Here is a 15,388-nt window from a genome sequence, read left to right on the forward strand (position 1 = left end):
CTGTCAAACGTCAAACTTCGATAATCAGTATTGCCAGTATGCAAAAATGTATGCATTAAAAATGCAAAAAAAGAAAAACTTACAAAATACCACAATACAATTATACTCCTGCACAGTTTGTGTTTTTAGATAATTATTGAAATTGTAATGGGTTTCATTCTATTTTAAGTACAATTTGCGTTTATTTCAATTTTGTACATCTCAGGCATTTTTTTGTATGACCGATGAGTATTCCCCTTTATATGTGAAATGCCGACGTGTCTCATCTCTAAAACGTGGTGCCCTACCGTGGGAAACACTGCTCTAGATATTTCGATGAATTGCATATCAATGCGTTTCACAAACATTATGCGTCAATGACATTGAGCTACTTTACGAGCTGCTTGTTGGCGAATTTACAATCTACCTGTAAAGTCGCCCAGTGTCATCATCGAACAAGCTAACAAGCAGATTGTAAACATTCTACCGAGAAAAGTTGAAAGCCGGTCAACTTTACACGCTACACGCCGATGTGTGGGCCTGCTGCGTCTGCGCAGTAGAGCTTAGTAGCCACCTCCGGGTAAAAAACGAACTACGTTCTGTCAAAATAGTCGCTAGCTTGTTGGCTTCTCAGCGAATGGAAAGTTTTGTGTGTCATCATCACAATCACAGTAGCTGAATCGCCCGCTTTTAAATTCGCCAACAAACAGCTCGTAAAGTAGCTCAATATAATTGACGCAGTACTAACTTATCTAAAAGTGATACGACCACAACCGTTTTAGCATGTTTAGTTGACACTGATACAATGAGCAAATAATAGTCCTGTGTGAACGCATCTCCGATAGATTTATCGTTTTACAGTTAAAATGTATCTTTTTTTAATACTAATATTCAAGAATCTTAACCAATCATAGAAAAAACCACGTTTACATGTAATTATAAATAAACATAATATTATTCAGTATCAAAATTAATGAAACACAATAATAAAAAGATACAATAGTTTGTGTCCTAATATGTATTATTAATGACAATATGTAACCCCACTATGCAGAGTACATCCCCCAACCACCTTGCGGTATATAATGTACCCAAGTCAGCGACATGTTTCAATTTCAATATTTATCCACTGCCTATTCACACTAAGGACACTCACCAGTTTTTTTTTGTTTTGCAACTGTTTTAAATGCTTCAATTTCTATGACCCACGTGTATGAAATCCAAATAGCAGGACCATTAGCGTCTCGTATTTTCTTAATCCAATCCATTCCTATAAAATGAAACGTCATTACATGCATATTTGCTTTAAAAAAAACTCAAAATCCATTTAATTCAGTTTACACATAACCAAAATTTTGAGATCCATAACCTAAGTGGATCTTTCAATACTAAATAACTTTTTAAAGATTGATAAAACATTAAAAACTCAGCACGGATGGTGATTTATTATAATTCATTCTTTATTTTATTCATTTTAATTTGGTTCGTGGAGGTAGGTCAGTCTTGATAATAAGGTGTTCATAATATGTGTAGGACAGGCAGAGTGTACGTTTTATAACTATGCACTTTTTTTAATTTTTACTACACTGATACGCCTCTTTGCCCGATAACCTTGCATAAAATTAGATCAAATGATATACATTTTGTATTAACTTAATATGTAGTAATAAATAAATAAATTTGTAAAAACATATTTTTAGAATATATTACATCATTTTCATACTAGAGCCGTAGTGCAAAGTTATGAAGCATATACTCTAAGATGTCAAACGTGTATTAACCACGGTAGCGTCCTACATTACTACAGCGTCATACGCCGTCTATCCAAGGTACTATCATGTATTTTTCCGTCCTGTCAAGAAACTCCTATCTTAATATTGATTTAATTTATACTCTCATTGTTTCTAATGGATTCAAGCTCTGTACTATTCCATTTAAGTCGTTTTTTGCGACCCGGGTTTCGCCTTTCGGCATCTTCAGGCGTCGTGTACACTCACCAAAGGCAAACACACACTGACAACGAACACCCTTAACTCTACCTTATATAGTAAAACAATACAATAAAGTAGGTAAAAACTCCATTACCTACCTATTTAGTCAGAAATTACAACAAAAAGTACAATAAACAAATTATGAATAGCTGAAGTGTCAGTAAAAAACCCAATTAGTAAAAACCCTATCTTATTAATAACAATACACTGGACAGCATATTATTATAATAAATCGTCAAACCTAATAATAGGTCAAAATTCTTTATAACAATAAAAAATACTACACTCAAGAGGTGTAAATCGTCAATTCTAAGAAAAATAATTAATCGAGTTAACTAATGAGATGTCTATAATAATACTACTTACAAGGTACCTACTTTTATTTTTATAACATTATTTTTTAACAAAAACAAAATTATACATATAAACTCGCTTAATATAGTATAATATATAACTCACCTAATATAATATATATATATATATTATATAATTATGCATACCTAAATCCTCATCCCTAGACTCTCATACAAATATATATAATCTCACTAGTTTGTAGTACAGAGCTTGAATCCATTAGAATTTAAATTCAAATTCCATCAAGTACCTTCGGTCGAAAGTATTAATATTATTAATCTCATTGTTTCATTGAATAGCGATCTCTTTTAATAATTTAGAACCGATTTAACTAGTATGCCCTCTACCTTCCCATGCATTATAAGTTGGAGTAAAACATACTTATCATTGCTGAAAATATGGCCGAAGCATGCAGCTTTTTTACCATCGCAGCTCTAAATTATCTTGTTTTATAGGCTCGTCTTAAAACCTCCTCATCGGTAATGTGATCAGCTCAAAATATTCTCATGGTGACGCCAATTAATACAGCCCCAAGTCTTATCTGTTCAATTAACGTCTAGGTTAAACCAATTAAAATTATTGATTTAGGATTGGCAATAAGATTGTACACTTAATTGTAGTGACATCAAAAAAATGATAGGATTCGGTGATATGTTTATATCGACGGTTTTAACTAAAATATGAATAATATATGCTTCTAAAACTTACTACGAAACTAAAGATGCATGAAATTTTGAGAGTTTCTGAAGACATTCTCCATACGACAGTGCTTGCGGTGGTCTGATAAAAAAAAAACTGAAAAACAATCGTGTAATGGGAAAAGTTGGCTGTGGGTCTTTTGTTTGAAAGTCGCCACGGGGCGTCGGCCACTTTTTCGCCTCACTTTCTTTCTGTCAAGGGACGACTATTTTTCTTTTACCGTTTTCCAAAATAGTACCACCCCCCCTCTATAGCAGTGAAATTTCTTCTCGAAATAGCATTCTGATTTTTATCTATGCCGAATTTATTGCTAGGATATGTAAACAAAAAACTCACTCTAAATACCGAAGAGTATGATTTTTATCAATTCCGAAAGTTTTGTTTTCAAATTTCAGGTTGATGCATAAGTTCTTGCTATTTTTTTTAACAATATAATACTTTAAAAGAATTATATTGTTTATTTTTATATTGTTTTTTTTTTAAAGAAATAACGTTTATTCAATTCAATTTATAATCCCCATTATGACTGTCTCCCATCTATTAATCAAATTATTTATTCCATTCCTATAAAAATCATCGTATTTTAGGGCATCAATGGATATTTTCACCTGCTCTTTTGAACTTATTTTTTTACTATTAAGAAAAATTTGCAGAGATCGGATTAAATGGTAATCACTATGTGTTAAGTCCGGGGAGTGTGAGGGATGCTGTAAAATTTTCCATTTCAGGTCAATTAATTATCTTTGGGTGATTGATGAAACATGTGGAAATAACGCATTTTCTGTTTATCAAATGCGGTCGTTTTTAAATTAATATCTTGTTTAAATTATCCAATTAATGACAATACTTCAAAGCATTTAATATATCTTTCGATTTTAAGAGATCATAATACACAATACTTTGAATATCCCATCACACACACCACATTACTTTTTTGTGCATTTCAGCTTTAGGGGTAGAGAGGGATAACTGTTCCAGGGATTGACCACTCTCATTTTGGTTACATGTAAGTTGTACGTATGCAGTTCATCGTGGGACACTTATTCGTGTGCCGCAGTACGTGAAACATGAGTTCGTATAACATTTTATCAAATGACGAGTTCTTCTTTGAACATTTCACCGTGGAATACATTTGTACATATCTTGCAAAATGCGGCGACAGTTTGCAAATAGTACTGTTCCAATTAGATTAACCCTAACCTAGTCTAACCTAACCTAACCTAGCCTAACATAACGTAACCTAGTAAAGACATCTCGTAAAATTCGCCACATGTTGTAGCATTCGTACAAATAAACTCCACGGTGAAATGTTCAACGAAGAACTCCTCATTTGATTAAATGTTACACGAACTCATGTTTCACGTACTGCGACGCACGAATAAGTGTCCTGCGGTGAACTGTTTGCGTACAAATTTCCGGATACGTGTCATTTTTGCGTAACATTGTTGTGGTTGATCCACTTTTTACCACCTGTTATAATTCGATTCAAGAATGGATCCTAATTTTGTCTCACAACCAATGATTTAACCTGTCGAGCAAATTCTTCGGTGACTTTTATTTATTCCGGGCCATTGCTATATTTTTTTTTTGGGTTGTTACATGATCGTAAAGGATGTACCCTTTAACGAAAAAAAGGACAACCGTTTACACTATCTATAAATAAGTACCTTTAAAATGACAAGAACTTATGCATCAAGCCAATAATATTATATTGTGAAAAAATCTTCAGTTGACTCTTCGTTTAACGGGGTAGGTGGAAAGCTTATTTTTTGACTAAAACAAAAGTATGAACGTAAATATTCAAAACTTAGTAATTATCAAAATAGTGTTACTCAACTTTACGGGGTATATGTGTTAACTATTTACAGATTATAATCGCGGTGACGGGAGATCAATCATTAGTAAAAATATGATACCACACGATAGCGGTAACGTGTTTGATTATAATGTCGTGGGTCACGGGTCTGACAAATTCAAATGTTATTTGTTCACGAAAGTCTTATTATTGGCGGCGATGTTTATGAAACTGCGAATTAATATTTTGTTCATGTAGGGTCCCTTGTCACAAACACTAATAACACAAGTGACAAAATAAATCTCAGGATCAACCTGTGATATTGGTCTCAAAAGCTTCTGAAGAACATGGCACTCTCAAGGAAAACCAAAACAACATTATATAAAACTGTTCTACCCCCAGAATTAACATTTGGACCAGAATGCTGGGCACTCAAACAGGATGAGAGAAATGTGGATATCTTCGAGAGGCGATTGTTAGGAGCTGTTTAAGAAGGTGCCATTTGGAGGTAAATGTGTAATGAGAATCTTTACACACTTTATGGGGGCGAAAAGGTCAGGCGGTATATGAAAATTCAAAGACTGCGCTGGATCGGCTACATACATGGAGTTAGCAGCAAGGCGGGCTGTGTACGCAACCCTCAAGGGCAAGAGAAAACCTAGACCGCCTAAAATGAAATGTAATTTGTTCAATGTATATTTAGACCCAGAGTATGACCCTAGTCGATTGAGCAAGTGGCTAACATTCATTTCTCGTAAAAACAAAAATCTTTTAAGATAACCTCGACTCTGTAGAGGCCTATATGATCAGCTTAGGATAGAAAATTGTGATGTAATGTAATGTGAAAACATTGGATCAATTATAAGCTTCTTGGGACAGTGGTGGCAGACATATGGCACGCGAGAAAGAAGTGAAAAAAAGAGTCGTCCATCCCGTCACGCAATAGGCTTTTTGTACAATAGGAAAATAATTTTACCATGGGTCCCAGGTTCGAATCCTGCGTCTGGAAAATACTCATATTGTTTTTTAATTTGTGTTTGGTGTCATTGTATGCACCTAATAGGTTGAGCAAGCGACTAACAGCCATTTCTCATAAAAACAAAAATCTGTTAATACAAATTTCCACTCTGTGTAGATAAGAAAAATTGGTTCGTTCTTTGTGATAGTAAAAGATAAATGTTAACGTTTATTGTCTCAAATGTCAAAATGTCTTAAGTCAAATATTTATAAAACGTTTATTCAAATTTAAAAATGGAAATATGTAGTAGAGTGGTAGATCACTGTCTATTTTGAAGTTGGACATGCCTACATTATAATAGTACTTCACGATATATACCACAACATTTCTAAATAAAAATATGTATAATAAATAAAATATAATCAGTTGACATCGGTTTGTAATGTAAATTAATTTTGTATGAATATTTAAAATAATGTAACTAAACATACGTATTATTTTTTGTAATTTCGAATAACATTTATTATTTTCGCAATAATTTGTATGATGACGAGACAAAGCGAGGCATTGTCTTTTTTAATTGAGTCATAATGAATGTAGTGCTGCAAAAATTATACCACGTCAACTACTGTTTGACGGGCGAAAAAAGCTACTTTACCGAATATAATAAAATAATTAATGAACTTTACGGAATTCGCGAATCAACACAATACGAGCGTTGACAAAAGAACGAAATTTATGAACACGCTTCATAATTAACTGCAGTGTGATGCATCGCTTCACGTGACTGCTGAAAAACCTCCTGCCTCCATTAAAATGAAAAACGAATAGTGCGGAAAATAAAAATGAACAGGTCACAAACGAGGAGGTGTGTTTTAATAATAATTTTATTGCCGCTGTGCTGCCATTTTTAGAACAATGGATGAAACCAAATAACAGTTTTATTCCACCATTCGAAATTTCATTTCATAGATACACGATCATTGTTCGAAGTGATCAAACTAAATATAAACGGCGTTTAAAACGAACGTTGTAATTTTACCATATTTTTATTAGCTCGTATTCTTGTTTGTCCGGTACAGATTTTTTCTTGTGTGTCCAGTATAAATTTTTTCTTGTTTGTCCAAGATTTGTATTGGACGATTGAAGATTTTTAACTAACTTCCCGACTAACTAGACATTTGAAACTTTTAGAATATATCAGAACACGGCGACAATGCATTCTTTTAATACTTTTAGCCATTTTAAGCAGAATTGAATTAATTTTCAGTTAATTCTGTTTTGTATGGAAAGTTATTATTGTTGGTTGCTAAGGGGGTATTCAGTATTTCTATCAAGTACAATAAAAAGATTTTATTAATACATAGAAGAATTGTCAAGTTTATATGATTCAACAGAAAATTTAAAAACGTGGTATATAAAAAGTTCTTTTTATCTTGTAATTATTTATTTTGAGAGAATTCGCCTATGAAATAATTTGAATGTTTTATTCTTAAATTTGTTTATAAATTCCCTACCGGTTTCTAGGCAAAGTGTCGCTCTTAGGTGTCTAAGAATGCCGTCCCTTTCATTTTTTGTTTCAAATTGTCTGCAAAATTGTTAGGTTAGGTTATCTTAAAATGACTAATACGCCAAAAATCTTTAAATTAACATGCAAACATTAGAGCATTTCCACGAAACCTACTCTGAAACCATAGTGGTTTTAGGTACATATAATATGCATATCTCTGGTGCTGACAAGTTTGGAGACACTCTTTTGAAAATGATACCTATGCGATAAACCGCTATTACAGTATGTATTACAATTGATTTTCAGTATAATTGTTAGGTCATAATGATTTTTTATGCTTCAATTATTTTTTAAATGAAGATGTCGATACTGTGTAATGAAGCGACAACGTCGTAACTACTTCATGGAAATCTACCACTGCTTTCAAAGGGATAATTGTATTCGTTCCTTTATTCGCCGCCCTTTTTATGTGCCGCCTTTATGCAACACATGTTTGCCTGCCCCCACGGAACGTCACTGATTATATTATTCAATATTACATCTAACATCAGCCTATTTCAATCCACTGCTGAATGAAGGTGTCATCAATCTCTCTTCACTCATCTCGGTTCCTTATTATTAACCTATTCTTTCAATCTGCAATAAAATTGGATTATTGCATTCTTAAGTCATCCAATTTACGAGATGTGTTTTTTTGACTAGATTTGAATCACTTGAGATGGTTTAGATCAGTGATCGCCAAACGGTCACTCGCGAGCTACCGATAGCTCGCGGCAGCATTTTCGAAAGCTCACGTAGGATATTTTATCATTTATAAGTACACATTTTATGATTTATTGGAAGGCCGATGTCCTAATTTATTGTAAGTAATAAAATAATATTATGTATGGTACAATAAAGGACGATGATAAAAAAATTATAATGAATGAATATATATAAGTGGCTCACTAGACAATTTCAATTCCTGAAAGTAGCTCATACCCTTATTGAGTTTGGCGACCATTTAACTTAGATATTAGAAGTAATTCATAATATGAAACACTCGCAAGGTACATACTCTGCTTACAAGAGACACCTATCGGCAGACTAGGCAATTTGCATGTTTATATAGTTTATTAATAATATTTTACAATGCCCGGGTCGGTATCTAAAAACATTCAAAAGAATAACAAATATTTTTCGAAATCAATGATAAACTTACAATTTAAAGAACGATATAAAATTTGCATTTCCTATCTTATTATTATCTACATTTTATTTTATGGTTATGTTTATCATTAAAACGTTACTTAAATTATATATTTCATTTAATTTTAATTAATACTATAATATTATTACTAGAAAAAATACTTATTCATTTTTTTTAAAATAAAAGGAATAATAAAATAAATCATAAAATTAAATGTTTTTAAGCTCAGATAAATTGTTGCGCATTGAATAGATAAATACGAGTACCATCTCAAGAAGTTGTATCAAGATTAAAATACATTTTAAATGTAAAATATAAACCCATCATATAATAGCGTTGCATGATTTTGAAGACACCGTAGGGTAAAGATTAGCCGATTGTAGTGTGTATCACCGCTCCTAGGGGGCACGACCCCTATTTACACGCCCTTAAGACAACAGGAAAGAACGGTATCTTGAGAAACCTATGCAGCAATGGGTAAGAAGCTCAACTATATCCACTCAGGGTCTCAACACTGGTACTATGACCATTGTTGGCCACACTTGGCCGAGGATGCATGGATGCACCAAACGGTGGTGTTGATGGTATTGTAGAAGCGAAACATCCGGGTAGCAGGATTCACGGGACTTCAATACTTCGAAAAAATAAATTTTTAAATGATTACAGTAATTGTATATTTTATTCAATTAAATAAACTGAAACTTACGATGAAATAATATATTATGAAATACATTTGTACGTTGCCTACTAACTGCCAAAGGGTAAAACTAAATATAAAAATAATTACAAGATTAAAGAACTTTTTATATAAATACTTCCCACGTTTTTAAATTGTCTGTTGAATCATATAAACTTAACAATTCTGTGTATTAATAAATACTTTTTTTGTACTTGATAGAAATACTGAATAAATATAGAATACTGAAATGTCATTTTGACATTTCATATTTATTTCCATAGTAACGCACGTATATATTAATAATTTAGTTACACCCCTTAGCAACCAACAATAATAACTTTCCATACAAACTTTGCTGGTTGCAATAACTTTCATTATTATATTTTAACTATTTGTTTCCTTTAAATAAAATAAAAAAACAGAATTAGCTGAAAATGAATTCAATTCTGCTTAAAGATGGCTAAAAGTATTAAAAGAATGCATTGTCGTCGTGTTCTGATATATTCTAAAAGTTTCAAATATCTAGCTAGTCGGAAAGTTAGTTAAAAATCTTCAATCGTCCAATACAAATCTTGGACAAACAAGAAAAAATTTGTACTGGACAAACAAGAATACGAGCTAATAAAAACGTGGTAATATTGCCTAAGTATATTCTTATTTAGGCGTTTTACATCTCCGATCTGGAACTAATTCATCACAGTTGTGTGCAGTGGCGGCCGGTGAATTTTTGGATTGTAATTTTTGAGGGTGCGCTGGAAACCTATCTTATTGAAAAATGAAATCAATTTGGCGTTATTTTTGATTTGACAAAACGTTATTGACATTTGAGAAATTACCTATATATATTATATTTTTAATAAAACATGTTGCGAGTTACTTAAATCTTTATTGGATTTGTTTTAAGAAACGATTGCATCTCTTATAGTAGATAAATACCTCTTTCAACGTAAGCCATCTTATTCTATATACGTACTTTTCGTACGTTATCTTTAGCAATTTGTACACTGTATAAATAATGATTATTATGAAACTGTACTTTGTGAAAGCGTATTAAGATTTATTAGCTTATCACTAGAATTCATGAATTAATAATTTTCTATGCCTATTATAAATAACCGACATCATTTCGCCTTCTGGGCCCCGATTTCCTAACTATCGACTCATGTGGCACCAGACGACATGACGTAATTGTGACGTCAGCCAATCCACGCTCGAGGCATGCCGCCCGCGCGCAGTGCTCACCGTTGATAATTATTACGATGAAACACCTATATGTGTATGGTGACAATGAATAGCGCCGCTGTCTGAGTAGCGTGATTTTCTCGAGTGCTATTATCACTCCGGTAGTACGTCACAATAATGTCATATGACGTCATGTCGACCGGGAAGCTTGCACTCGCAAGTTCTAACATAGGGCCCCAGTCAACACACAGGATAATGAAATATTAATTTTCCAGAAATGCGGTAGGTACCAAAATTAATTTTATCTTCACTGATTTAATTTGCAGTACACATAAATCAAAATATCTTACCGACATTCAATTATATTTCTTGCCCATTTTAAATTTAGAAAATAATGAATTCTATTGTATTTAGTTTAACAGGCATTTTACATACGAGATTGCTAAATATGATACTAAACATAATTTGAGCGTGAACAGAAGTCGCAGCGTCTATAATAACAAACCATAATTCAAATATGTAATTGCTCTCTACTCAGAACAATATGATGTCATTTTACCCGGTCGGCGCACGATATTCTCAAACTTACGCATGGCATAAATGATTAGCATGGCTTAAGTTGTTTTATAATGGCTTTAGTTAATACTAAGCTTTGGGTTCATTTTAAGTAAACAAAATATATTGCCGGGGCGCGAACGACTTCAGTGAGGATGACGTATACGGTCCATAGTGCCTGTATTATCGCCGATTGGGAATGTAGGCACATCGGTTTATGGTTTGTATTACAATAAGTGAGCGATAATATTAAAAACCTATGAAGAAAAAATATGATTTACGATGTTAAACGATGTTTCATAGCAATGCAAGCAGTGCAGTGCACTTGTATGATGTTAGACCAGCCGCCGTTGGTTGTGTGCAGACACCACCGCACCGAAAAGCATTCATTCAAAGTCTTAATTAGATTGGTCTGTTTAATAACATAAATAAAGTGTTTTTGCAAACATATTATATTTTGTTGTATGATAAGGCGCCAAAAAAATAATTGTGCCATAAAGGTACCATATTTAAAGAAAAGCAATTTGTGCGATGATTTTTTTTCACGGATAGTAAAAAAATAATTAAAAAAATAGTTAAATACTTAATCAAAATTAAAAATTAATTAAAAAATTTTAATGTTAAAAAAGGCAATTTTCTTTTTCTTCACTAGATATTTTTTTAATAAATTGTACTCAATTTAAAATATATGTATATTGATTTCTAGTGGATTTAAGTTATGTACTATTCCATTTGAGTCGTTTTTGGCGACCCGGGTTTCGCCTTTTGGCATCTTCACCCGGGTCACCAAATGGATTAGTACACAAATTAAATCCATTAGAATTTAAATTCAAATTCCATCAAGTACCATCGGTCGATAGTATTAATATATGTATATATATAGATATATCTTGTGTCTAAGTGTACTATATTTATCTTAGTTAATATAACTCCAACCGCTCGTCATCACTCATCAGTCAACTTAAGATGTTGCATCTCGGAACACCAGGCATTGTTGAGTATCTTTTTCCACTTTTTGTTCAATTATGTTGTCCTCTTAAGATTTAAGAAATATTCACAAATTAATAATCTGCAGTATTGAATTCAGTAGATAATTCATTGTCTTTTTTTCTATTAATACGATTTATTTATATTAAAATCCGAATTTGACTATTGGTAATTTCACCGGCTCTACGCCTACAGCTTCGCTCCTCTCAGTGAATTCATTTCGTGTCAACTTCTTTTATGTCCATGTTTCAAACATCATAAACGCATATATAGAGATGGTGAAGTAGTATTGGTCACGTTGCTATTCTGATAAGGTTTATCTAGCGTAGACATCGCATTTAGGCATCCCTATTCGTCTTATGACTTTGGGTTCACAGCTACAAATCTATACTATCCATATGTATAATACACATAAATAGATTTTTTTCTCATTGGTCTCTCCAATGCAAGGCAGTAGCAGTGTGTATACTGTAATTTTGAAAAACCTTTAGAATATGAAAATAGACTGAGTGTAATTCGATTTCACATATTAAATTTCACTATACTGTTAAATGCTAATTATAATTCAAATACGTCTACGAATCATGAGAATTAATCGTAACAACTACGTTAAGATGTTTTCAAATTCCGCCGATGGAAGTGTAACTAGCTATTTATAATAATTTATCAGGGTAATTGTTATTGCAGACTTTAATTATTACTAGCATAATAATATAAACAATTACAAGATAAAAAGAACTTTTTATATACAACGTTTTTAAATTCTGTTAAACCATATAAACTTGACTTGACTAGCTTAAACGATCAAAAAAATGTGTACTTGACATGTCATATATTGATTTTCATAGTAACGCACGTATATATTAATAATAATTTAGTTGCTCCCCTAGCAACCAATAATGGTGTCGAAATAACTTTTCATATAAAACATAATTAACTGAAAATGAATTCAATTCTACTTATAGATGGCTAAAAGTATTAAAAGAATGCATTGGCATCGCGTTCTGATATATTCTAAAAGTTTCAAATGTTTAGCTTGTCGGGAAGTTAGTTAAAAATCGATTGCAAGATTTGTACCGGACAAAGAACCACCGGACAAATAAGAATACGAGCTAAGAAAAAGTTGTAATTATGTACTCACCAAATTTATTAATAATATCGTTGCACTTGCGAATATTTTTAATTAAAGCATTTTATTATTCAAATATAATACAAATATATTCAGAATATCCACAAGATTTAAGATTATTAGATTCTTATTCATGAAACGGTAATTGTAAAAAATGATCCAAGTAAATATAAATGGCGCTTGAAACATGTGTTTTCCGATAAGAAACAGTAAAATATTGCTTTTCACAATAATCTTGTTAATATTCAGTGAGTATTTAATAATAATTCTTTAATTCAAAAATATTCTTATAAGGGCAGTGATATCCCTAAAGAAAGTGCCGCCCTTAAGCAGATTTAGAATATAGTTTATAATTATCTAAAAGTTCGTTCGGTACCTGCCTACTTATTTACCTATTTCATTATTTAATTTGCGCTAACTTAATTTAATTTACATTAAACACACCATCTACCTACTGCTAATTAGAGCATTTCCACAAAACCTCTCTAACAGTAGGGGTACGTGGAGCTCTGTGCCACTTCAACAGGTTTGGAGGCACCCTTGTGAAAAAAAATCCTGTGCGATAAAACAATAGTTACCCATGTTGTCAGGGTTTTTTATGCTTCGATAATTTTTCAAACTAAGTTGTCATTACTTTCCAATGACGTCAACGCATCTTCTGTTTCATGGAAAACTTAAACTGCTCTCAAAAGTTGCATTCAAAATATTTGTATTCGTTCCTTCATTCGCCGCAATTCATAATGTATCGCCAGCGCCACTATGCAATGCATGACCGGCCTACCCCCACGGGACGTCACTGCATATAATCATTTATGTAATTTACCAATGTCATAGAAGAAATGTGAAGTTCTCTTTAAATGAACATGAAATGCGAAGTATCGTTGCTAACCTAATAATTAGAACAGCTGATTTTCTTCAATTTCATACATTTGGCTCTCTATTAGGGATTCCAATCCCGGGATCCCGAATCCCGGGACCCCGGGATCCCGAGCTATTTTCGATACCTATGAATCCCGGGATTGATAAACATAATCCCGGGATTTCGGGATTGATTTTTTTATCAATTTTTATAGAAAATAAAATAAAAACGAAAATATAACATTAATAAAAAATAACTACTTTAGAAATAAACTGAGTTTGAATGAAGTTTGATTTTTACCCATGTGTAAGTTGCCGATTCATTTTATTTTTTCACGTAAATTATTAAAAATGAGAAAGATTGGAAAAAAACAATGCTTCGCACTTTTAACAAAGTAATTCCACCATGATCTCATACGTTTTACGGCAGTTTCATATTTGGCTGACTAATTAGATTTATGAAGTGGAAAGGCCATAAGTACGCCATGATTATTTGCATTACTATTTAAAATCTCGCTAATCCATTCATTACGTCTTTACTATCAGAAACAGCAATCTCATATTAAATCCACATTATTATTTATATTACAATATTATTTACTCCATTAAACTTATGTATTTCCAAGATTGAACGTAGATATACAATATTAACAATAAATGTCTTAAATAGTATAAATTATACTAGATTTATTTTTGACCGATTTTATCAATGTTATTTGTAAATATAAAAAATTTATAATAACAATGGAAAAAAATTCCAATCCCGGGACCAGTCCCGAGGTCCCGGGATTGTCAAATTGTAATCCCGAAATCCCGGGATCAGAATTTTGGCTCGGGATTGGATTCCCTACTCTCTATAGTCTATACTATAGAAGTCGGAAATCCGAGGATATAATTTATTAATCGAAATCCAGAAAATAGCCAATGGAACATCGGCTAAGTTCACTTTTAGCGTCCCGTCTTTTCTCAATTCAACAAATTCCTCTCTAATTTTTAGGGAAATCGCTTCATGGGAAGTCCATGCAGGTGCTCAAATATATTACCAGCCATCTACACAAATTTGGCTATTAAGTAAGTATTGTACAATATACAAAAAGATTTGTGTTTTTTTAAGCAATGCACCGCGGCACACCGGTTGCGGAGTACTGCTCTATAGAACAGGGTTTTTTTCATTAACTTCACAAAACACCATATTCTAGTCACCCTACAACTTGAATTTAGAACACAACTATTTAGTACACATTGTTAATTATTCTAGTATGTAACTATTCCAATAAAATCGCGGCATTTGTTTACATAGAGTGAACCCACCCCGATTTTAGTAATTTTGTTTAACGCGAGCCATCAAATTTCATGCATGATTATTTTCCAGCAATTAACATTATTCAAACGCGTAACAATTTTCGACATTTTATCGAGCGAATAATTGAAAATCATTATCGCACGCCAGCCAAACAATTAATTATTGTGAATACGCCTGCCTGTTGTAGGTACGGCCAGAATTTTGTTTGCATGTATCGTCG

At 32.5% G+C, this 15,388-nt stretch overlaps 1 long non-coding RNA gene across 1 annotated transcript in view; it reads right to left on the reverse strand.

Annotated features, from left to right (window-relative positions):
• Window positions 1-299: 299 nt before the first annotated feature.
• The window catches only part of LOC147064294 (uncharacterized), a 75,704-nt gene continuing 60,615 nt past the window's right edge, over window positions 300-15,388 (reverse strand). Inside the window, exon 3 of the long non-coding RNA XR_015072025.1 lies at window positions 300-1,249. This is a non-coding gene — a long non-coding RNA (uncharacterized LOC147064294). The remainder of the gene's footprint in view (window positions 1,250-15,388) is intronic.

This window comes from Rhyacophila brunnea, unplaced genomic scaffold (assembly GCF_057557595.1).
Source record: "Rhyacophila brunnea isolate RB1 unplaced genomic scaffold, BYU_Rbru_1.0 scaffold_8, whole genome shotgun sequence".
Lineage (NCBI taxonomy): Eukaryota > Metazoa > Arthropoda > Insecta > Trichoptera > Rhyacophilidae > Rhyacophila > Rhyacophila brunnea.